The sequence below is a fragment of the Anser anser genome (assembly GCF_964211835.1).
Source record: "Anser anser genome assembly, chromosome: 5".
In the NCBI taxonomy this organism is placed as follows: Eukaryota; Metazoa; Chordata; class Aves; order Anseriformes; family Anatidae; genus Anser; species Anser anser.
In genome coordinates, this window is record NC_139725.1 from 19919288 (window position 1) to 19941583 (window position 22296).

The 22296-nt window shown below is 45.3% G+C and overlaps 1 protein-coding gene across 14 annotated transcripts in view; it reads right to left on the reverse strand.

Moving 5' to 3' along the window:
• The window catches only part of PPP6R3 (protein phosphatase 6 regulatory subunit 3), a 59020-nt gene extending 49752 nt beyond the window's left edge, over positions 1 to 9268 (reverse strand). For 12 of the 14 annotated variants that reach the window (XM_083839553.1, XM_083839560.1, XM_083839552.1 and 9 more), the window contains exon 1: positions 9110 to 9267. The gene's annotated coding sequence lies outside the window, so the exon portion shown is untranslated. Of the gene's footprint in view, positions 1 to 9109 lie in introns of all 14 variants that reach the window. The other 2 variants (XM_083839555.1, XM_083839562.1) reach the window with 1 other exon arrangement.
• Positions 9269 to 22296: the final 13028 nt, after the last annotated feature.

The following is a 22296-nucleotide window of genomic DNA, read 5'->3' on the forward strand; positions in this document are numbered from 1 at the left end:
GTGGTCTTCAAAATCTTTTTAAGGCTGTTTCAATTCTTCTCACTGGATCATTAGAAGAGTTTAGTTGCTACATGGCACCTTTCAGAACTCCGTCACAGTAGCAACAAGCAGACTACAGGGCAAGTCCTCCTCAAACATGCAGTAGCGATTTAGAAGGAAAAGATTTTTTTTTTCAAAGGGAGATTATTTTCACACTCTCAAATCTTGACACAGAAGTGATCAACTGAGCAATATCATGAAGTGCAAGCAGACAAAGTAAGCCCTTTCAAGCAACATGCCACGGGCTAGGGATACAAAGTTTTTCTTGCTGTGGCCCTAATTGAAATACTTGAGGAAACATTTCATTTGGCTGTCTCCTCTCTGATTTTCTCCAAGCTCCTCTCCCTCTCAAGACTAGGCTCCAACACGGTAACTAACTACAATACTCTATCAGCCTTCCCTTTCTCCAAGCCCCTTTCTCTCTAGCTACCAACCTCTCTGTTTCCTCCCAGTGTAAGAAGAGGCCTCAACTCCACCCTACAAGTGTTACTTACACTCCATAAGTAGGAAACACTGAATTAATGTTACCATTAACCCAAAGGCAGGGCAAACAGTTACTGAAAGCAGCACTGCTGCTTCTGGCCTATAGGCCTACTCCATGCATTTGGAGAGAAGAGTCTCAAAGAACGCAAGCCATTTAAAATGCTAGCCCAGAACTTAAATACTTCACCATTTCATAACAGTATTACAAGATATACCCTCTCTCCCTCAAAAAAAGTATTTCCTGCTAAGTAAAAACTCAGAAGTCTATTTACTGAAGATCTAACCTTAGTCTTTTATACTTTCACACAGATTTTGGCAAATCTTATGACCATCCCATAAAGTTAAGTCACCAGTAGTACAACAAGCAGCAAGGCAACTTTGTTAAGGATCATTACAGTTTTGAAACTATCCTCAGAAGTTAACGTGAAATGCTTGAAAGCCTAAGAACAAAGCTTTGTAGCAGGTTTAGCTGCAATTAAAAACAAAAAAAGGAAGAAAAATACACCATCTATCTCTCTCCATATTTCATTTCTGTATTTTCAACTGCCACCTTGGATTCACTAGCTGTTCTTCCAGGTTTTCTATAATACAATTGAGACATTTCTCTACAAAAGACATGGACAGTAAAATGAATCTACCATTTTTACTTGCATCGTGCCACTTAGTAGATCCAATACGTTACCTCGGTCACCAATTCAGCGCTGCAGCGTCAGGCAGTTGGACTGGATGATCTCTGAAGGCCCCTTCCAACCCAACTATCCTATTCTAATTCACATTTCCAAAGACCACCTTAATCACCACAATCATAGCGTTCACCATTCCCAACAAATATGTTGCAGACACTGACATAACCTGCAACCTGCCCTGTCACGATGGTGAGGATCAGCGCTGTGGTTACGTTTCCTACATCCACTAAGAATTTAATTCTTGGCTGCACAGGGCCACCACTTCAGGGTAGAAAAAAGCAACTCCATTGCATTCTGGTCACCAGCCTTACAGCTTGCACGTTTCTCTGAAAAGCTGGAGGTAATTTTAAGAAACCTTGAGTGTGGAGTAAAGGAGGATTGGGTCAGTGTAGTTCAAAGAACAAGCTACCGTGGAAGAACTTCAGCATCACTGCATTCTGTTGTGCACTAGAAGGAAGCCAGTTTCCTATACTGCAAAACATGTCACACACACACAGGTGTTTCCTATACTACAAAAGATAGGAAACAACCTACAGGGGTTGTGGAATTTGAGTCATTTTTCACAGACAACCACAGAGAGGTGCAGAATTTTATTTTATTTTTAAGACTGTTTACCTTTGATATCCCATCCCTATGAGTCCAATCTCAGGAACAATTTCCTATTCAGTTAGTAGAGAGTTAGGGATTAATTTGGATTTATAATTTGTGTTTTTGAATCAAAGCACCCAGGTTAGGTGTAGCTAGTACTCCACTCAGCCCTGGCAAGGTTCTTTTTTCAGGTATACATGTTTTGAGATGCAAGGACAGCAGAAGAGCACATTTGAACACACTTCCATGGTAGGAAAGTGTCCGTCCCCACCCATGACTAAAATCATACTAATAAGCAATGCAATGGCACCTGGCACATCTACTGACAAATAAAAGCAATCAAATATTTGTAACGGGCTGAGAACAAGTAAAGTTTTAAGTTCAGTCCCCAGTCATACAGTATTGTTCTTACAAAAAAAGTTTATAAACTTTTGGATCGTGACTCTAAGACTGTCTTGACCTGGACAACAATACAGCTAAAGAACTACAGATATAACACGACTTTCACGGTCTGATAGCAAAGTATATCCCCTTTTAAATGAAGAAAGACATCCCATAACCACTGGTAAAGTAACAGGAAGGACTTGGTAACATTAAAACAATTGTAAGGTTTTAATTTTTATGACTATCCTGCAGCTAAGTGCTAAATGCTACTGCCAACTAACAGCTGTGACAGCAATTACCTTCTTTCTTACAACCTGCAGAGCCCAAGCTGTGCAGTGGTCTTACACCACGTTTCACGAACTACCAGACCTCCATCTGCTTTGCCTTTAAAACTTCATCTATTTCCCTGCTTTGAAGCCCCACTTGCTAAAACAAAACCAGCATGCTCATCACTACAGTAAAGGCAGGCAGCATCAAGAGCCACGTTTAGTTTCATGGTGACCATTAAGAAATGAGGACCTCATGCTAATGGCACCTTTACTACCCACTTGATTTTCGGGAAGATCGGACAAATTTAATATAAGCACAATGTTCAGCACACATCTTTTTGCCATTAAATACAAGGTGGTTTGAAGTCACAAAGAGCCCACTATCAGCAATAAGTACATGCATGGAAGGATCCTCTGATAAATGCTTGCTTGCCCCAGCCCAAGAACTGCCTACTTCATAGCCAGGTTCAGCGTAACTCCTACGGCTGTCACTCACAGGCAGGAAAAGTTACCAAAATGCCGAGAGCCCACAGAGAGCATCATGAGCAGTGACAAATTCGGCCTTCATAGCAGCCAGAAAGAAATAAACAAAGAAACACAGAAGGTGGGAATGCAATCCCTGTGCTGTTACAGTCTCCAAACAGACTTCCACCTGGAAGGTACGCAGGCAAAAGGTAAGGCAGTTGCTGTCCTGTAGATGCAGACCACTTACACCATCAGCAGGAAACCCACCCACCCAGAACTGGGTCTACACCTGCCACAGCTGCCGCAGCTAGGGCTTTATTTTATCAGTCTAGAGACTTTCCATCGTTTTTCAAGGTGTTTGGTGAATAGCTGAACTTTTCAAGCAAATGTAATCCACTAGTTATTTTCCTGATGGGACAGGTTGCAAAGACACAGCCATCTGACAAGTCTGTCAAGGCAGTAGTGAAAGAAATAATGTCAACTACTATAGATCAAACCAGTCCTGAAGTTCCTAGCTGAGCATTTTAGATTTAAAACTGATCAAAATACCACCATAGAAGTATGAAGAACACGCCAAGACAACCCTTGGTCTATTTTAAACGTAACTTTACAGTGTATTTCACAGGAAAAATGTGAAAATGTGTCATCCTCTCAATTAGGGCACTACTATAAGTGACAAGTGCGCATCACCTGGCAGCAGACGAGGGCCTCAAGCACACTTACAGAAAGCACCTTCCCAATATACGTGGTGTGGCTGGCATGCTGGAGGGAAGGGATGCCATCCAGAAAGACCTGGGCAGGCTGGAGAGGTAGGCCTGTGTGAACTTCACGGAGTTCAACAATGCCAAGGGCAAGGTCCTGTGCCTGGGCAATCCCAAGCACAAATCCAGGCTGGACGGAGAATGGGCTGAGAGCAGCTCTGAGGAGAAGGACCTGGGGGTGGTGGTGGATGAGAAGCCCAACATGAGCCAGCAACACGCGCTTGCAGCCCAGAAAGCCAACCGTGTCCTGGGCTGCATCAGAAGTGCGGCCAGCAGGGCGAGGGAAAGGATTCTGCCCATCTGCTCTGCTCTTGTGAGACCCCACCTGGAGCCCTGCGTTCAGCTCTTGGGCCTCTGATATAAGAAGGACATGGATGTATCAGAGCAAGTCCAGAGGAAAGCCATGAAGATGCTCAGAGGGCTGAAGCACCTCTCCTGTGAAGAAAGGCTGAGAGAGCTGGGGTTGTTCACCCTGAAGAAGAGAAGGCTCCAGGGGGACCTCACTGCAGCCTTTCGGTACTAAAGGGGGGCTTATAAAAAGAGATGGACAGCAACTTTTTACAGGCAGATAGTGCCAGGAAAAAATGAAACAGTTTTAAACTAAAAGAGCGTAGGTTTAGATTAGACATTAGGAGGAATTTCTTTACTCTGAGGGTGGTGAGGCCCTGGCACAGGCTGCCCAGAGAAGCTGTGGACGTCCCATCCCTGGCAGTGCCTAAGGCCAGGCTGGATGGGGATGGGGGCAGCCTGGGCTGGTGGGGGGTGTCCCTGTCCGTGGCAGGGGGCTGCAACTGGATGATCCTTAATGTCCCTTCCAGCCTAAACCATTCTGTGATTTTATAGATCGCAAGTTTGTCAAATTACAAGATTTGCTCCAAAAACCTCTCTAAGAAGCTAAGTTTGCTCAAAAACCTCTTACTTGCATATAGGAATCTGGTTGGAGATTCTGCTATCTCCACTGAAGGAGGCAACGGCGGCACTGTGTAGCAGGGATAAAAAGATATCTAGGATTCACTCAAGACATTGTAACAATGAGAATGCTTTAAACGCAAGAAGTGCTATATTCTGGAATATATTTAATAACCTCATTATAAATGACCACTAATTTTTGCTGAAAACACCTGAAAGTTTCCATCCTCAACCCCAACCCCATCATTACCCCACAGGCAATCACAGAGCCCTTGCACAAAGCCTCACCCGGGACCTTGGTCGTCACAAAAAGGCTTTAGGGTTTACTTTGCTTTTAGGAGCATCTTCTGGCACAACAAACAAGAGCTGGCCTACAGCCTTTCAGTTTCCAGAAGACCCAATGGGCACAGAAAGGAGACCACTAGGCCGTGTACTCTATCGCCCTGCATAAGTGTGACTTAGACTGTGTACAAATGCTTGGAAACATCTACATCCAAAATGGAATAGGAACAGTCTCAAGACTTCAAGGAAATTAACCCACAAATCTCACTATCAGGCAGTTTCTCCTTTTTTCTTTTTTAAATCTGCCTCCTTTTACAACACAGCGAGGATTTGGTTAAGATTGAACTATCGGTTTCACAGATGCTCTTACCCATTTTGCCAACAAAGCCTAAAATAACCCTGCAGTCTTTTACTCAGTCCCTCACCCCCTGCAACAACAGATTGCTGCTACTATCAAATAATAGTTTCAATTCTTTCAGTTATATTTAGAGGCAGAGACAGCATACACTCTCATCTCAGTGCCATGTATTACAGCTTCACAGTTCATACAACTGTACGCTCAGGTCCTCTCGGTATTCTCTTCACCAAAGGCACAAATCCTGTCACTGAGCACCCCACGTTTTTAAGTCCCGTGGAAGAGGAACAGATAGGTCTGTTTAACAGGACTATGGGAGGACTACAGAAGGGAAGAGCAACACAAAACAACAGTCAAGGGCTGCTATATACTGCAGGCACTTTCCCCACACACTCCAAATTACATACACCACTTCAAATATGCTTCTCTGCACCTTATGGAAGCTATTAAAAAAAAAAAAGTTCTTGACAATTGTTGTATTCAACAACAGATTTTTTTTCCTCCAATTTAGCGTGAAGCACTGTTACCAAAATGCTATTAACCCTAGAAGGGCCATGAGCAAGCTGTTAGCAGCTTATACCAAACGTCACCCTGATCCTATCACTTCAGTTTACCCAGATTCCTGAAAAGTGTCCCAAGCTAGCTATAGAGCTGCACATAATATCCAAGGGCAGGAAAACATTTTACTTCAGTTGCTTGGTAGCATATGGTTTCTACAACAGATGCTGGAACATTGACACATCACGAAAATGCTTAAACACGAGATGCAGAGCTTCCAACGTTCTGTTCGTGCTCTCTACATATTTTCTGGTTGATCTTTCCGGCTTGCCTCCCACCCTGAAAATATCAGCATCTAACATGATCAATAACTTCCCAAGTCCCTTGCTCTTCTCCTCCAACCTGACAAAAGTTAGGACAAGAAACATACTATTTTTCTTCTACCCCTACTTGTTTTATTACTGGGGAAAGTTTTGCCAAAAACAATGGCTCCACAACTTGCTCTTGAGAAAATCCAACCAAACATACAGTCTTCTATGAACATGGATGTGGCGTCTACTTCATGATAACACAGGACTCCTAAACCTGCCACGTGAAGTAAAATACAATATACGGAAATCTTAACAGTCACAGATGAAATAGCCAGACCTAGGTGACAGATGACAGGCTTAAAACATCCTAGCTTATGGAATTAGACCACTACACTCATAATAGCACCTCTTCTGCTGCTCAAGCATAGAAGCTGCAATTTCCATCACAGCTTCAAAAGACTGTGAATGAGCCCAGTTAGGTGTAAGAAATTAATCGTCAAGCCTACTACCTGCAAGGATGCTGCATGGCGTGCTGGAACACTGAAGCTAGAACACAAAATATCTCAATATAGTGATATAGTGATTTTCTTAACTACCTCCTGAGGTTAAAAAAAAAAATTTCAAGGCTTTTTGAGGACTTGGACAAAAGAGGACATCATCAGTGGGGAGAAAGGCAAGTGGACCAAACAGCTCTTCAAAGCATTTCTCTCTTCTGACTAATGTTTCAGTCCCATACTGGTTGTTTTTGAGCCAGCTGTTTAGTGCATCATAGTACGTGCACTTTAAGCTTAAGCTGAGTAGAGAAGCAAAGCTATTGAGCCACAGCACTAGAGTTCACTCTCTAACCATCTGTTAATACTAAAATTACATACATCGTTTTCTGCTATAATACTGCTAAATTCAGATTCCCTTCTATTTAAGCCACTTGAATATCACTCTCTGATCATCATCTGATTCTCTGATTGCTGTGGAAGTACAATGAACAGTTTGTAGGCAACTCTGAAAATGCACACAAACTATTAAATATCTTTAATTCCATAATGGAATAACAATGACTAATTTATATTTAAAAGAATCCAGAGACATTACAGCCACTGCAGTTTACATATAAATCTACTTTGCTTTCTAAGAAGTTATAACACTCTACCTTGCTTAAAAACATTACGATTAAACAGGCTGCTTTTACTGAATTTCTGAACTGTAAGTTTCACTCCAGCTTGGTGTTTTCCTTAATTTCATTGTTGAACTCTTCAGTAGTTCTTCTCTCCAAAATAGTCTTCTAGTAGCATTAGAAGATAAATTCCTTTAGTAACTCAGAATTACAGCATTCAATACTGCATAAGAATTCTGTTTTTCATACAGAAAGGAAATAAAAACATATTATCTATGTTCAACCAACATCATAGGTGAAGGAAACTAATCAGTAAGTGCATTTAAAAAAGTACTTAAAATTACAAACTGAAGAACTTACCACACTGACTGGTTACCACATCTGCATGGAGCCTCATCAACAAGTTATATATTGAAACAATTCGGTAGTGTTCTGTTAGATTTGCATAATAAAGACTCTTGCAAGCTACAGTTAGTCTATGCCTCATTAATGAGAGCACAAAGAAGTAACACGGAGCTAAGTAATCAGACAAACTCCTACTAGAATACACGCTGTACGGAAGATACACATTGCAAGATGCACATTGCATTGGGGTTCCAGGTAATTACTGCAACAGGGAGAGTTCCTACCTTTCAGCATGCCAGAAAAAGAAAAGGGATTTGGTATTTGTGCAGTTCACAAGCTACTGTATATGCTTACTATCTGGAAACTAAACCAGCTTAGCGTTCAGCATTTAAAAGGAACAACACATACTCTTACAGTAGGCTTAGATTCCTTCCACTGAAGTACACTTTATTAGTCTCACTACAAGCAACAAGTGATGCAACCTTCCACTTTTAAGCTGCCAACATGTTTCAAGGCAAATCTCCTAGAGCTTCTAAACCACCCCTAAGTTTCTTGTATTCTTCCACTCCCAAGACATTTCCTAAATTAGAACAGCAGAAAACTTTGAATGGGTGCGTTGCTACTTAAATAACATTTGTCCTGACAGGGAAGATCCTGACTTTCCTCCCACCTGTATTTATGTCACAGAGACACAAGATGCAACTCTAACCCCCTCTCGTGCTTACAGAAGATTTTAGCCATTAAAGTAACACAAAAATAGGCGAAGTGACAGGTTCATTTTAACCATTAAAGTAAAACAAAAACACCAAAACCGGCTGGGTCAAAGTCAGATTTTTGCCAGACGTATTGAACAGGAGCTAAAACTTCCCCAAACACTGCCACACTCTTAGTAAATTCTAATTTTAAAAAGCTGCCAAAAAAAAAAAGAAAAAACAACCAACAACAACACAACATCCTTACAGGAATCCCGAGCAACTGAGTTTAGAGAAGGAAAGCGAATGCGAAGGTAGGTATCAGCAAGGCGTTTCTGTGTCAGCACCCAAGAGTTAGCAGCGAAGCGAGAGGAAAGTTCTGCAATTCACAGCAGCAGGACAAGGGGCTGCAGGGGGTCACCGGACACCTCCCCCGCTGCTGGGGGCCACTTCACCCTCGTCAGAGCTGCGAGGGGTGCCGGGGGCAGCCGCTGGGCGGCCCGGGGGAAACCCCCCCGGCTGCCGGGTTCCCGGAGCTGGGGAAGCAAACCCCGCCGACCCCCTAAAACCACCCCTCGAGGAGCCGCTGAGAGAGCCCAGGGCAGCAGCAGGCGGCAGGCGAGCACCGCTCCCCCCGGCGCGGCCCGGGCCCTCCCCGCCGCGCCCAGGCCCGCGACACCCCCCGGCCGCGGCCCGCCAGGCCCGGCCTCGGCTCGGAGACCCCAGCGGGGCCCGCGTGAGGGCGCCTTGGCGGCGCAGCGGGCCTGAGGGCTCCCGCGAGCCCGGCGCTGCCTGAGGGGCGCCCGCAGCCCCCCTCTCCCGGAGCGGGGCAGGCGCCAGGCCCGGGCAGGCGCGGGAGGGGCAGCAGCGAGGCGGCGGCTCCCTGAGGGGAACCGGAGGGAGCCGCGAGGCGCCGCCGGAGCCGCCGTACCTCGGCGAAGCGCGTCCCTCCGCCTCACGGCCCCGGCTGGCTCCGCTCAGGCGGGCAGGGCTCCGCTCGCCACCATCACCGCCGCTCCAAGATGGCGGGCATAGCAGCTCCTGCCAGCCCTCCGCTCCCTCCGCCCCGCCTGCCAATCATCCCGCCCCGGCACCGCCCCCCGCCGCGCCACGCGCTGTTGCTATTGGGCCCCGAGCGAGGCTCGGTCGCTCATTGGGGGATTCGCGGGTGTCAGTCGCTCGCTCACGGCGTTGTGACGGGGTGGGCAGGGGCGCGGGGGCGGGCTCTCGGGTTGTTGTCGGCCAGTCAGCACACGGGGCGGGTGCGTCTCGATTCCCACCTTCCCCACTTAGCAACACGGTGACGTCACAATGACAGGCGTTCCTCCCGCCCAATCGGAAGAACGGATGCCTCTTTTTTTAAAAAAAATAGAAAGCCCTTCCCGTCCAATCCGGAGCTGAGCTGCCCGGACCCGGCAGGAGGCCACCGCGGGAGGGGCGGGTGCCTGTGGTGGCGCTCTCCCTTCGGCCTTGCCCCCCGCGGCTCGCCATTGGTCGGCGCACGGAGCCACGCCCCCCCCGGGCGCCGCACGGGCGCCAAACTGCCTGACAACAAGCGCACGGCGCGCGCACAGGGGGTGGGGCGAGAACCTGTGGGGAGGCGGGGAGGAGGCGGCAGCAGGGCTGGGGAATTAGCTCAAATGGTAGAGCGCTCGCTTAGCATGCGAGAGGTAGCGGGATCGATGCCCGCATTCTCCAGAAGTTCGTTTTTCTTGTCCCGAACTTGGTGAATTTCACCCGAGATTTAGAGGCGTGTTGTACCGAAGCGCCTCGGAATAAATCAAAGTGTAAAAAGCGGCGAAAAAGGGGGATCAGGGGGCTGGGCCCGAGACTAGAAGCTGTGTTTCACCGCCCGGACCTGGCCTGAGGCAGCAGCTTCAAAACCCAGCTTGGGGTACTGTGAGCAGACAAGGGACCTCGGCTGGGAAGCCTGGAACAACAAATAACCAAACAAGCAGGTGTACCTCAGTTTTCTTGCCACAACTGAGACAAAAACAACGGTTTCGTGCCCTGACGAACTGACAAACTTTTTACCAGAAAAAAAACAAAAAACAAATGCTTTCTCTGAGGCACAAACACAGCCAGGATGCCTGCTGCCTTCCCTCACAAAGCCTCTCAAACTGCCTCTGCCCAGGCTGCTGGTGAGCACTGCTGCCCCCTCACCCCCCAGGGCAGCCCTCCAGTTTTCCAAAAGGCCCTGGCATGACGCCCCTCCTGGGCACCTTGGGCACTTTGCCTGTGGTGACACTTCTCAGGGCAAAAAGACCTGGGGACGGCACCAGTTGCTGAAATCGCAATGCAAGTAGTGTATTTTTTGGCAGCAGTAGCGGCCTGGTCACTACCCACGACTCTTTTTGGTCCCCCTTCTCTGGTTTGACCTCAGGTGTCCTGGGAATGAAGGTGAAAGGGGCTCTGCTGAGCCTGAGCCATCAGGCTCGCCAGCAGATACCAGAGTGGCAGTTCTGTCCTTCACAGCTTGTGGGGTTTTTGTTGTTGTTTTTTCTTGTTTTGTGTTGGTTTAGGGTTCACAATGGTGTTTATGCTCACAGTGCGTATATAAGATGTCTGCCTAGCTGTAAATGAAGGTGCACTGTGCAGAGAGGGTTACGTCCTAGAGCAAATGGGCAACCCAGCTGCAAGTCCCAGCTGCATCTCCCATCTTCTTGACATCTCTTCCCAGCACAGTAGCAGAGCCAGGAAAGTCTGCTGTTTTCCTTTTCAAACGACATCACAGACACATAAAGCACCCCCATTCTCCTGCCTCTGTGTGCCAGGGCAGCCGGATCTATCTCCCACAGAGGCTCGTGGAAGTCTGCTCTGCTATTACACCGCAGCACTGTAACAGCATGGTGCTAGCGGGTCTTTATCAAAGGTGTGAGCAAGTAGCTGAAGAGGGTATGGCAGGATCCAGGCTCACCCAAGCCAATTCCCCATCATGCTAGCTTTTGCCTTTCCTAGGGATTATGAAGGTAGCACGTGCTTTCTCTGAATGGAGGCAGAGAGCTGTGGTTTATAATGAATGTGTGAAAGATAGGTGAAGATGCTTGCTTCCAAAGAAAAGGTAGCCACCAGATTTGTATATAATAGCATATATATAATAGCTGCAAACAGGCTAACATGCCCTGACCTTTGCACTTCAGACAGACACTCATGCAGCAGAAACTTTTGCCAGCTGCTCAGGTACTTAGTTTCATAATTCTAGTTGCATAAAAGGCTGGACGCAGCGTCAGCTTTCTTCTTGTTCCTACATCTTTCCTACCAGCTCACCAACTTTTGGCAACAGTTTCCTGTGCTTTCTGTAGGCTTTGCTGGTTCTCCCAAGGATTGAGTCACAACATGCTTTACACTGCTAGGAGCCACCCTTGCTCATTTTAAACTTCAGCATATAGTGGTACATCATTATTTCACAAAACCTCTGTGAACAGAAGCCCTATCCAAGCTGTGGGGTTGGTGGTTTGCTTCTATTAGAAAGATTGGTGACAGCTGGGTCAGGCACACGATCATCTTATTCTGCCTGAGTAAGTCAGTACAGCTGCAGTAATTACAGATGCATGTGATCTTAATGTGTCACAAACATATGGTCAAAACACAGCAGCATGAAATGCATTTGCTCAGCCATAGAACTGTGCAGTTAGGCCTCTGGGCATAGACCCTTGTTTTGTTTTCTTTTTCATGCAAGCATATTTTCTTTAGTTAAATAAATAAATAAATAAAGTGCATTCTCAAGACAATCAATGTGAAGTGGGTGAAATGGGACATTGTTTCTTCATTCATTATTTCAGCTGATGCTCAGCCCAGAAGGCTCTATAGACTGTTCCACGTTTTAACTGTGTCCTTTCTCTCTTCTTTCACTGTATCTATTTCATTTGTTTGTTTGTCTGTGTCACATTAGTGTTAGGTCATAGGTTGGACTAGGTGATCTTGGAAGTCTCTTCCAACTTAAATGATTCTGTGATTCTATGAGAATTTTTTATTCTAGCAGGGAGTACTTGTACAGAATACAGCAAATAGAGATTTCACCATATAAAGTGAGGCAGTGCTTGTTGTATTCTCAGTTGTTGATGAAAGTCTGTGGGAAAGACTCTGCACAGGAAAATGAGCAGGGAGATAATAGTCAGGAATGGTTTACAGGTATAAATAATGGATAAATGAGAGCACAATGTTAAATGGCATCCTTAGGATGAGCAACTAGATTGTTAAAAGGATGGTGAGGTCAAAACCTTTAGCAAGCACCAGAGGTATTATCCAGAGAGGGGATTAACTGTTTGAGTATAAAACATTTGTAAATTGCTACTATGCAGTATAGCTCTCCTAAGTATAAATTTTGACTTTGCAATAAAGTGGTGTTAAACTCTGCTGTTGTTGACACATCCTATATTCTGAACAAACGCGCCCTGAATGTAAGGGATGGATGAGAGCTCAGAAGGGGCAGGATGATGTTTACATTGACACACACCTAATTTTCAAGGGCTTTATCACTGCCATCTCCATTCTGGAAAGGTTTGGGACATTAGCAGTAGCAGCTACTAGAAAGTTGCTTTGTATTTACTTTGCTTTCACATTACTTTGTAAATACTACAACTGACTGCTGTCAGGGAAACTCATAACTTATAGTCATGGTCTGTGACCTGAAGCTTTGTAGTGTTTTACTGAATGGGTAGTTCCCGATATTGTAAATGTCAGTATCTTAACTTTGTGATGGTAGCTGCCTGGGGCACTTTCAGAGGCTTCTGTTGGATCCCTCTAATCATACAACTTGGCCACTTCCTCAACATACAGTAGAATGCAAATTCAACAATGAACAGCCTGTTCAGTAACCATCACCCCATCAGCTGAAGCCGAGCACATTTCATCATCACCGTGTACCATTAACCCCTCAACCATAGCTCTTACCACATCCTGAAGCTGCCGGGGGCTGGCAGGCCCTACTGCACAGGTGCCACGTTTGCTGCCTGCCGCTGTGATTCAGCAGCTCTGCCACTCCTTGGAAAACAAGCTCGTCTTCCCAAGCAGCAGGGTAACCTGCCAAACCAGCTCACCCTGTGGCTCTCTGATTGCTAGATGTGACACCAGAAGAGGAGAGCAGGGCTGTACCCTTTCACCACAATTTGACACTAGCTCCTGCTGTTGCTACGTATCTATAATGTCAAGCTGTGCCTGGCATATGCCAGGAGCACCATGGTCCTGTCTTTATCAGCACATTTTCTTCCCTTTGTATTCTCCGGGAATCTAGCAACCTAGCTGAGGGACCCTACAAAGAGCTTTTCATTTCCAGCTTGCAGACTGGTTTCCCCCAGAGGAACAGGGAAGCACCAGCACCTGCAAGGCAGGGCTAGCACCTGTGCAGAGGTCTGGAGCTGAACCTCCCCACTGGCAGCATCTGGCCTGAAGCAAACCAGGCATACAATGAAGCTGTAGTCTAAACCAGTCTGAATTTGGTTGTAATTAACTCTTCTGGGTCCTGACAAGTTATACTTAGGAAACAGACCTAGAAAGAGTTGCATGATTGGGTGCCTTGCACCAAAGAAGTCCTGCAGCTGTGTTAATTCATCAATAAAGTAACAATTGTAGGGAAAGGTCAGCTGAGACACAAACACCTCTAATTTAGCCATAACACCATAACCCTTACAAAACCCTTTATCCTCCTCACAGTTCAAGAGAAGAAAGAAAAATCTTTAAAGAATTTTAATGACTTAATGTTTAGCCCAACAGCGTATTAAAATTGTGAAGACTAAGGAGCTTTAAGAAGAGGGAAGAAACATTTCTGAACAATGACTTCATGGTTATGCTGCTGAGGGGGAACGTGGATGCTTGGCTGTACCAAACCCAAAAGTTAATCCATTTAGTTGAAACAAAATGTTCAAATTCAGTCTTCTAATCTCATTTCTAACACTGATCCTATCAGCATTTCTAAGAAAAAACTGGTGGGGACCAGGATGGGACCTTCATACCATCCCTGTGGTCCTGATGGAAAGAGCACAGGTATGGAGGGAAGCTCTGGCACCAACCCATTCAATTTTCACCTGGGCCTTTAGTCAGCCTCCTCCGGTCACCATGGGAGGGTTAGATCAGTACCGATCATCCTCCCTCCTCCTCACATATTTTTTCCCACCTCCCCAGCACTCACCTGGGAGCTGGTGTGAAAAAATATGGCTCATCACCTAGGAGCAAAAAGCAAAGAGAATTTGTTAGCTTTGGTGATCTGCTGGCCCCAGAGTGTGGGCACAACATGTGGACTGCTGGGTGGCCAAAGGAGTGGAGAAGCCCCATGGTGGAGCAGTCCTGGCTAACTAACCCCAGCTCTCTCTGAAGGATGGTTCTCCCATCTTCTCAGAGGATCACAGAATCACAGAATATCCTGACTTGGAAGGGACCCACAAGAATCATCAAGAAAACAGTGATGTACATGGTTAAAAGCTATTTGTGCAGAACAAGGCAATTTCACAAAGTCTGTTGGAGGCTCCTTGTACCTTACTGTGTGGTAAAAAGGGCACAGAAAAGGAAGCCTGATGATCTTGAACATTGTTCCCTGGTGCTACCACCAAACCCATGGAAGCATCAGGGCGGTTTCCTTTGAGTAATGACTTGTTGGTTTTGTCCAAATAAAAGGCCAACACTTTATTTCCAATTGACAATACTTACAACACTGTTAATTAGAAATCAAGGGTAACAGGGGAAGACCTGGTTACATTAATTATTAACACCAGACACCAAATTAGGTCCTGGTAATAAAACAGGTTATACTGTAAGCAGCAGAAATAACTAAGTATAGCCTCCAAGCAACATGTACTCTGTCCCCTATATTCTCCCCTCCCACAGTAATTTCAGCTCCCTATCTCCTGTAACACTTACCCCCACACCCACTTTTGACAAGAGACAGCATGTGCTGTGCTGAACCCAGAAAGACCTGCAAACCAGCCCACCATATCATCGCTGGCAAACAGGCTCAGTTTTGTCCCTCCACATCAAGCTCCAGATGATATGCACAACTATAGTTGTGAGATTTCAGCCCTTTTTAATTGAGTTGAAATTGGTCAATATACTTACAAACTATCTTTGAGGGACACACGTCCATTGACGTGGACATGGATGCATTTGCATTGAGTGAAGCCAGACTGAATGAGACACCAGACTAGCCTAGGGAAACAGAACACAGCATGGCCCATAATTTCTCAAATGACAACTTCCCTTTGACAGTCTGACCAAAATGGCCCATAAATGAAGTCCACCGAGGATGTGCATCTTCCTGCAATCTACAGTCATAAAAACCCATTATCTCAACAAGACGAGCCTGGCACTTCCCTTTCAGGATCTGCAGTGTACAGTGTAAAGCTTGAGCTTTTATATTCTGCTTCTTGATAGTCTTAGTGATATTTATCTTGCCGTCTCCTTCTGGATTAACCTACTGATACGGAGGAATAGCAGAGGGATGTTGTCATCTTTTGTTGCTGCCAGGGAGAGTTCCAATCTGCTGATTCTTGTCTATTGTCATTGTCTGTTCTTTTGCTCCATTGCTTGCTGTTTTTGACAAGGTACCTGAACCACAGTGCTGGGATGAATTTCTACAGAAATTCAGATTTCCACGGAGAATGAACACTTCTGGTATATCAAAGAGACAAACATGAAGTAGCTTGATTCTCTCCCACTGCTGGGCTGCAAGCAGCACATGCAGACTGTCTTGGAGAAGAGTGATAAAATGAAGGCTCTGGTTAGAGTCCTCCTAAGAAATGTTACCCTCTATAGATGACAAAATCCCTGTCTACCCTTCTGTGGAGCTGCCAACATTTCTAGCTTCCCTTTTGATAACTCCTGTAATGTAATATGTGACAATAAAGAAGATTTGCAGCGCAACAGATAATGCATGGGATATAGTGTATGGAAAGCAGAATGCAGTCTGGTATTAAATTATTACAGGATTTCATCTGTATTTGTTGCAACTTCTTGTCTGACACCTGTCAAAAATATTGCAGAACTATCTTCAGCTACTTGCATAGTTCATAGGTTCTTGCTTCTTTTTAAGTTTGGAAGGCTCTTGGAAACAAACCACATGCAGTGTGTATTTATAATATGGCGATAGAGCCAAAAGGTTAGCTGTTATATGTATCATACAAATCAGTTAAAAGAGACATTCCCTTCTGTGAGAAATAATTAAGCAGTGAAGTAAAACTAGAGACACAGAAGTTTGGCCTTCCTTGCTGTGGATCACAAAGTAGCTCATCAGTTAGGCAAGTGTCCTGGCAGCACCTTTGTCAACAAAGATTTTTTTTCTTTCCAGTTAACACAGACCCTTGTACTGTCAGTATGCTCCAAATCACTTCTCTGCTGAACAAAGTCAGGACTTTGCAGATGCAATTGCATGATGCCACTACTTGCATGAATTTTCTTATACTTGGATCCTTGCATTACTTTACATCAAAATCCTATTCAGAGTCCCACTGCAGTGTTTCTTTGCTGCTTGCATCCTAGTTCTTTCTATGGTAACTTCCCTTCAAAGTATTACTATTGTGATTGTGATGCTGATTAACCAGATGTAGGGGGGTTTGTTTGTTTGTTTTGTTTTTCTAGAAGTCTTGTGAATTCATTTCTTGGGCTAGATATAACACAGAAGTCACATAAAGTACTTCCTAGCATATCTGCATGTCGCCCCCCTCTCAGTCCCTCACCTCCTTAGATTATAGTTTTCTCTGTTCTTCAGCTCTTTGTAGCAATCTATTAATGTCTCTGGCATTTGAAGCTAAGACCCAAGTCACACTATGAAAAAAAGTGAACGTAATTTAATTAAATATCCATTAAGTAATCTCCAACAAAATATATTTGCAGCCGCCAGAGCAGACACAGAGGAATTGCCTTTGGTGACTGGACTACAGCAGTGCTCTTCTTGCTCAGAACCGACTGCCCTGACAGCTGGCAGAACCTGGGGCTCTCCACCTCAGGAGAGCTTGTTCCCTGGTGGTTATTATGGGGACACTTGAGAGGTGCAGGTTGAAATTCCCATGGGCAAAGAAGGGAATGGGAGCATGTTGCCCCACAACCTCACAGAGTGAGCTAAACCCTGGGCTGTTGTATATGAGGAGCACCCATCTTCATTTCTTCTCCCTCTGGCTGTGCTTCAAAAGCAAATGTAGCCAAGGGCTGGGAGTTGAGAAGAGTCCACTGCCCTGGAAGCATGCCTAGGACTCAGGATACTGACCAAGCTGAACTCCTGGGGACTCAGACAAGCAAAACGGAGTTTCTGTGTTGTGATTCAGATGTGAGGTATCTGGCCCTCTCAGAGCCCTCCCAGGGATTTTTGACACCTTAAAGCTTACACAGCATCTGAGCAGGAGGATTGCAGGATTGCAATTTTAGACTTTAGTGTCTTAATCCCATTTCAAGCAGTTAAATGCTTTGGGTATACATACTAATATCACAGAGGAGACAAAAAGGAATAAAAATTCAGCTAAACAAATAATCGAATATTAATTCAAGAAGAGAGGGCCTTCATTTTTTCTTGCTTGTATAGATGTACAGTGGGTACTGCTTTTGTAGTTACCTATTAAACAACACCGAGTTCAACAGCAGTGCTAATTACCAGTACAACCACATGACCACTCTAGGCTAATGATAGTCCTAAACCCTTGTTATCTTTTAATAGCTAAGCTGATTAAACAAGCACAGGGGAAAAACAAGGTAGAGAAATTACCTTCATGGTACTTTTCCCGGGAAAAGAAACGTGCTTTCCAAGCATGCCAAGTGTATATATTGTGTCACTTTCCAACCAGCTAAGATACAGCTGCCCAGTAACTACTGATTTCATATCTCTGTGAAATTGCAGCATAGGACTGAAAAAAATGATTGAAATAGGCTAGGTAACACAGACAAACTTGTAAGCCCAGGGAATAATCATCTAATCAAGTGTATGTCATAAGCACCAGTTGCAATTTATTTTTGCTGCAAACCTTCCCTCTCCCTTCTCTTTCTTCCCTTTCAATTCCACCATAGAAAAGGGTGTCATCCCCAAAATGACCACAACGAAAACTTGTACGGTGTTTACATACTGCAACATTAAAACCAGAATTTGTCCCTGTATTTCACTGCCTTGTTTCAGACAGAAATGAACAGAGGAAAGAAGACATTTCTTTGTTCGAAGGCCAGAAAAGACCACTATGATCAACTCAAGTCCATCTTTTAGTAGCTAAGTTGATTAAATGAGCACAGAGGAAAAACAAGGCGGAGAAATTACCTTCATGGTGCTTCTTCTAGGAAAATAAAGATGTTTTCTGTATCCCAGCTCCCCTCTTTTCCCATCTGTCCTAACCTGCTGTCCCCATAGTATGGTGCGTATATGCAAACATGAGGAATGGCAGTGAAAGCAATTAGGTTCCTAAAATGTGATTGCAACTAATTGTTCATGAAGTTCCAACCTCTGAGATTGGAAATACCTTGCAGAGACTTCATGACCCACTTGGGCAGTCCTATTTAACCCTTTTTAAATTAGGAAAAAGAGTCAGGGGTACACCAAGGATGCCATATCGAGGGCAAAGAGACCTCAAGCTAACCAGGGGATGGACTAAGATAGAAACCAAAACATGAAGGGCAGTCTTCCACCCCAGATGAGATTTTCATGAGCAAATATTTCCAAATTCAAACAATCTCACTAAGGATTTGGCTTGTAGCAAATGTAAAACATTTCCTCACCTCCCTAATCTAGGTTTTAGCTAGCTGATTTAATCTGCTGTGCTAGAAGACTCCATCTGATAGATTCTTTCCCCAGAGTCATGCTGTTGATATGAAATAAATAGGAGGACACCACTGGAAAAAGGTTTTGAAATTGGCCTTGGAAGATCCTGCCCTAGAGAGCTCTAAAGAGTGCTTGATAACTGTTCTGTGGTATACCCCTCCCAAACAAACAGAAAACCACCCACGTGTCTTCTGCAGCATCTAAACTCTTTCAGAAGTTTCTCACTGATGCCTCAGCTACTGATAAAAACTACAGAAGAGAAGTTGAAGAAATATTTTGTTTGCTGAAAAAATTGTACAAAGTAATGTCGTTGTTTTTTTTTTTTTTTTTAACCTGAAAGATCTTTTGTGTTGCAGCAAGTCCAATATTTTTATGATAATGGCATGTCAGGAGCAATTAGTATGTGCTGGAGACCTAGGCACACTGAAGCTGAACTGGTTAGAGAAGCTGTTTTTATGTCAGTCAGAATTTGTTCTCGAATTTACTTTTTTTTCCTGAATTAATTAAACACTGTAAATAGTTACAAAGTGACCCTATACTGACCTGGCCAGAGAAATCCACTTTCTGTGAATTAGCTTGCTGTGCTCCCCCTGCATTTCCTACCTTCCCTAACCTGCTGTCCCCATGTACGCAGATATGAGAACTGCCAGGATAAAGTTCCTAAAAAGTGTAAGTGATCACAATTAACAATTTATAGAGTTCCAACCTCTGAGATAGGGAATGTCTTGCAGATACCCCATGACATGCTTGGGCAATACTATTTAGCCTCTTTTATATCAGGAAAGAGACATGGGCACACAGCAAGGATCACAACCTCAGAATTTTTTGCCAATTTCTGGCTTCCCTGGCCACCGTGACAAAGGCATCAAACAGGGGCTAGTACTTAGCCTTGAGAACCTAGGGCTAAATACTGTGCCCAAGGTTACTGAGAGAAAACTGGAATTAAGCCCACATCTGTCCAAGCCTTGTACGTGTGCAATGAGAGAAATTCTGCTTTTCTGGGGTTTATAGGTTTCAAGGATATATATGTTTTTTTTAATTTCACTATTTGTTATTATTATTATTAGCCTTTCCCTCGTATGTGACTGTATATATGCACATGCAGGTAAAGTACATTTTTTATTAGATAGCCTTAATTAATAGCTGTCTGGTGCATTAGAGCAGCCCTGTGTACTCAGGGGATTTCTGACAAGCTTCCAACGTTCAGTTTTATTCCTTGCCTTACTACTTGGCTTTGTTTGCACATTGATGGAGCATCGACTTTCAAATCCCTTCCCAGGCAGAAATAGGTGACCTACTTTCAGCCCTGGACATCTGCTAACTGGGGCCTGTCCCTCCCTCTCTTCCTTAACCCCTTCTTTCCTCCCCTCTCTGCGGGGCATCTGGCAGCTCTCAACCCTTCCAGGGAGCTGTGTTTAGCCTGTGTCTCCTACAAAGGCCTTTAGGACTCGGGGGACACCTTCCCAAATAAACGCAGGTTTATGTGGCAATGGGGATGCCTGGGGTGTGCAAGAAGCCTAAAAGAGGGTTGCAGTTCCGCGTCTTTGCCGCAGAAGGGCGCCCTGATCGCATGGGCGGAGAGCAGGGCTCTGGTACAAGCGGGGTGCCCTGGGGCGCCTCGCGCCATCCCCCAGGCCCAGCCTGGCCTCCCTCTTCTGGCCAGGGAGCTGCCGGGCCCTGACCTCCGCCAGGAGATGTGGCAGAGGAACAGGAGCAGGCCCTGGGGCTGGCTGCAGCCTGGGGACAAGGGGAAGGCTCTGAAGAGCTTGCGTGGCTCAGAGTTGCCCCCAGGCTCTGAGACAGTCTCGGCCCAAGTTGAGGTTCCTGGGCCCAAAGCTGGGAAGGACCTTGAACTCCCCTGTAAATCTCTGAGGGACCCTTTCCCTGTGCTGAACAGGGATGCTGTATTTGCTCAGCAGCAGTCCTGTCAGCAGCACCCATAAGGGAAAAATCAAATAGTCGTCCTGCTTCACAAGCCTCTCCATGAAACTGATAGGAACCTCACAAAGTTCAGCAAGGAGAAGTGCAGAGCCCTGCACTTGGGGACAAACAACCCCAGGCACCAGGACGTGCTGGGGGGTGCCCAGCTGCAAAGCTGCCTGGCAGGACAGGACCTGGGGGTCCTGGTGGACACCAAGTTCAACAAGAGTCAGCACTGTGCCCTTGCCACTAAGGTTAATGGTATTCTTGGCATTTTAGGGTGCATTAAACCCAGCATAAACAGCCAGTCAAGAGGTGATTCTCCCGCTACATTTAGCATTGGTGCAACCCCACCTTGAAGATTGTGTGCAGTTCTGGTTTCCACAAAGTAAAAAGGTCCCTGAAAGTATCCAGAGGAGAGCAGCTAGTAATAGGGCTGGAAGGCATGTCCTTTGAGGAGAGGTGAGGACACTTGAGTTATCTAGCTTGGAGAAAAGAAGTGTAAGAGGCAACCTCTTCTCCCTAATAACCAGTGAACACAAGGGAACAGCACAAAGCTGCACTGGGGGAAGTTCAGACTGAACATTAGGAAGAACTTCTTTACCATGAGCGTGGTGAAATACTGGAACAGGCTTTCTAGAGAGGTGGTTGAAGCCCCTCGCCTGTCAGCGTTCAAGAGGCATTTGGATAATGCCCTCTTTACTATACTTTAACTTTTGATTAGCCTGGAAGTGGTCAGGCTAGATGACCTTGGAAGGTCCCTCCCAGCTGAACTATTCTATTCTCTTCTATTGCCAGCAAGCTGAGGGAGGTGATCCCTCTCTGCTGCTCAGCGCTGGTGAGGCCACACCGGGAGTACTATGTCCAGTTCTGGGCTGCTCAGGACAGGACAGGCATGGACATCACAGACAGAGTCTGAGAATGGCTCCTAAGATGATTAAAGGACTGGAGCGCTCCTACCAGAGGGACCAAGATTGCTGGGACTATTCAGCCTGGAGAAAAGGCGGCTCTGAGAGAGGGTTTATCAATGTATATTGACACCTGATGGAGGTGGACATATGGAGGATGGAGCCAGACTCTCTTCAGTGGTGGCCAGTGACAGGAGGAGGATTTCTCCCAGAGGAGAAATTTTTAACATTCCATTTCCAACCAAAGCACCTCACTTCATCCTGCAGCTGGTACAGATGATCAACATCATCAGAAATCATGCTCTTTTTCAGAGAGAATTGTGTAATGTCACGCTCTTCAGTGCCCCCATGTGGTTACTCATGAAAAATCATTTCCATAGCCTTCAAAAGGCCTGATCATTCCACAAACAGCATCCTGGGACCTACATAAACTCAGCAAGGTCAAAATGGGAAACTTCCTTCATCTGTCTCCTTGTGATCAGCAGTTTTCTGAAAAGAGGAAGAACAGCATCATTTACGTGGTGTTCAGAAGGCAGCAAGCACAGAAGTCAAATGGGACTATAGTAAAAA